Here is a 3260-nt window from a genome sequence, read left to right on the forward strand (position 1 = left end):
ACCTGATAAAAAAACGAACAAAAATTTATATTACTTTGACGCAACAATCTCACCCGGTTAAATTTCTCAAATGTCACGCAACGCAAGACCTCCAAACAGAAATCCATTATAAACGACAAAACGGTCGGGTATGCCTTCGCCATACTCGTTCCCCCATTATTAGAACTCGTCCGTGCAACAACGTGAGGCGCTGTCATCACTTTCGAAATTCCGCCGTTCCATTTCCGTGAACGATGATGCAGCATCGTTCAGTACGGGTTTCGACAATCGTATACACATCGCTCGAAGCGATTACTCGCATATTCGCCGGTTGGCCGGCGTGCCTCGCATAATCGCTAAGTTATGCACGTTAAGAAGGATGTGCGAGTTAACTTAGCTCGTTGCATTAGCGGAGATGAACTCATTCCGCCTATTTCTCTTCTGTCCTGCCTCAACCTTCGCCTCCTCCTCGTCCCATTCCTCCTCCTGTGACGCGACCAACATATTATACACACGTATACATATACGTGCACACATACACGCGCGTATGTACACACGTATCGCGCACACGAACGTAAGAACAACTCGACCGGTCTTTCTCCGCGCGTTAAGCCGACCGTTGTTTTTCCTCTTCTGCCCCGCCTCTACGTTTCTTCGCGAGCATTCTTTGCTTCCATTCTGTGTCTCGCCGCCTACACCCCTCTCCGTTCCATTTATGACGGATTTAACGAACCTTGAAAATCACGTCTCGCGAAATGTTTACCAAAATCCCGAGACGAGTACACTCGATACTATCGTGGCATGGTCCGTCCATGGTAGTGAAATTGTGAAAAGGGAGTGTACACTGACTCATCGAGGAATCGCATGAATCGACGCCGATGGACCGAAACGTAATCGTTTAGCCAGACTAAACGATTCGATCTGTAGATATGTGTATTACGTGCACTGTTCTGATTACGTGTATTATGTAACCGAACTGTTGAAAAAGAAGTTTGATGTAAAAATATTTTTAAATGTTTTCAGTTTAATTGAATTTAATTTTTAAGATAGAAGAAAGCTGGAGGAAATGAGATATGTATTTATATATATTTTATCGTAATTTGTATTCGACTATATATTGATTAGAATTAGACATAATGTTTTAGTAATTGTATAAAATGAAAGCGTGTAGAGTTAATTTTTTTTAACGATTAACTGTAGAATATTGAAAAACTATAAAATATTGTATTTCAAAATATGTTAGATTACTTTAACGTGTTTAACAATATGATGAAATAAAAAATTTGTTCTTACTCACATTCTTGCGAAGAAAGTGGTGCATAGAGCGCCATCTCTCGGATATCAAGAAAACTATTTCTTGCAATTGTAGTTGATGTAACTTGATGTAATACATATATTAACGTATATTTCATTAATCTAGAATAATAATAATAATAAAATTGCGTATCTAATCTCGAATAAAATTATAATTATAAAAAATTAATTATTCCAGCAAGGATGAGGAGAAAAAAAAATTGAAATTTTAATCAAATTTGATTCGTTAGCTAAAAAAAGAAAAAAAGTTAATTATCTTCTTATTTTAAACTTTCGCCTATTTTTTACAGATAAAGTTGATATAAAGGATTGCAGAAACTTTTCATTTACAAAAGAAAATTTTAAAACATGAAATAATTTGAGAACACATTGCTGGAGCACAAATTAAGAAACAGATCTGGATATTACCCTCTGAGAAAAACTTATGTCTCAGAAATAGACCTCGTTAAATCACGCAACTTCCACTTCCATAAATTTTCCTTTCCCTTCCCTTAAAAAGAAACTCAAACTTCTCATCCCAGTTTTCCAGAAATACTTCTTATACCCAATTTGAAACTATTAACGCATCTTTACTTAAAAAAAAAAAAAAAAAAAAAATACATATTTCATATACTTTAATACAAACATTTGCTTTTATATTTATATTTCACCTACTTTTAAACTCCTACTTTCTGACAAAGGAGGAAACAAAATTTCCCTTTTCCTCTCCTTAGGTTCTTTTTTATTTAAAAAAATTTAACGGCAAGTTTGGCGCAAGGTTACGCGGATCATTCCAGTTCCAGTATTCAGAGAATCAATGCTTGTAATGAATTATGAAACGGGCAATCTTCATAGTTTTTTTTCCGTTGTCAGCCGAAACGATGAAAATAAAACGTTGATCACGAGATTCAACGTCGCCGGTTGAAAGAAGCATTAACCGATCCGACAAATGGCTCGTCCATCAAAATAAAACTCGGTGTAAAGGCAGAAGGATCGAAGGAGTGTCTTGAAAATGAGCGTGGAGAATAGTACGTTAGTCGGCTCGTGGCCCTCGTCCAAAATCGACTATATGACTGGCGAGGAACATTAATTTGTAGCCGCATTAAAAGCATCCCATTTTGCGTTGTACATTGTATTGTCCCTTTTTTTCGCCGCGTCTGCTCTACGTTTCTTATATTTTGTTTGATCGATGTATAATATACACTAGCCAAAAGTTTGAAAATCATCATGATGTGTCTCGTGTAATGTAAGAATTGAAAGAAAAAAAAAAAAAGAAAATTGTAAGATTAGAATTTCATTACAATTACTATATACAATTATTATATAAAATAATAAAGTATCTGCTTTTCCTATTTTTTTTTATAGTTGCACAAATTTGCAAATTACATTTCTAATTAAATATTTATCGCTCAAGAATTTAATTATATCCAATGCATATATTCTTAGCTTAATGATATCCTGATATTAATCAATTTATAATGGAATAATACGACAAATACGGGGATAAATATGTAAGTATAGTATAGTTAAAAGTAAAAATTTAAAAAAAAAGAATCTAATATCGTTACGTCTTTTACATGACAAATCAACGCGTAGGAGCAATGCAGCACCTCGATCTATCCACGTTATTCCTATATACTTGTGTATCGAGGGAACCTGGGGACGCAGTAATATAATGGTTTCGCGAGCAGCATGGAGAATCGCCGGTTTCGTGACTGCAGCTTTTGGTTCGTGACTCATTCGTGACTGGGATTGGGATCTGACCTCGCCGTTGCACGAGTTAACCATTGCATTAAAGTTCGAACGGTAGCGGTAAAAAGTGCGGGAAGAAAGTGAACAAAGACCGCGTCCAGCCGCGTTTTCTGAACTATAATCGACGAATTATCGCGAGAAATTATCAATGCAATCGAGAAAATTATTTTCTTTGTTTTCTTCTCACTTTTCTTGTTTTTTTTCTTTTCTTTTTTTTTTTTTTTTTTTTTTTTTTT

The sequence above is a fragment of the Apis dorsata genome, unplaced genomic scaffold, assembly GCF_000469605.1.
Source record: "Apis dorsata unplaced genomic scaffold, Apis dorsata 1.3 scaffold_142, whole genome shotgun sequence".
NCBI classification, from domain to species: domain Eukaryota; kingdom Metazoa; phylum Arthropoda; class Insecta; order Hymenoptera; family Apidae; genus Apis; species Apis dorsata.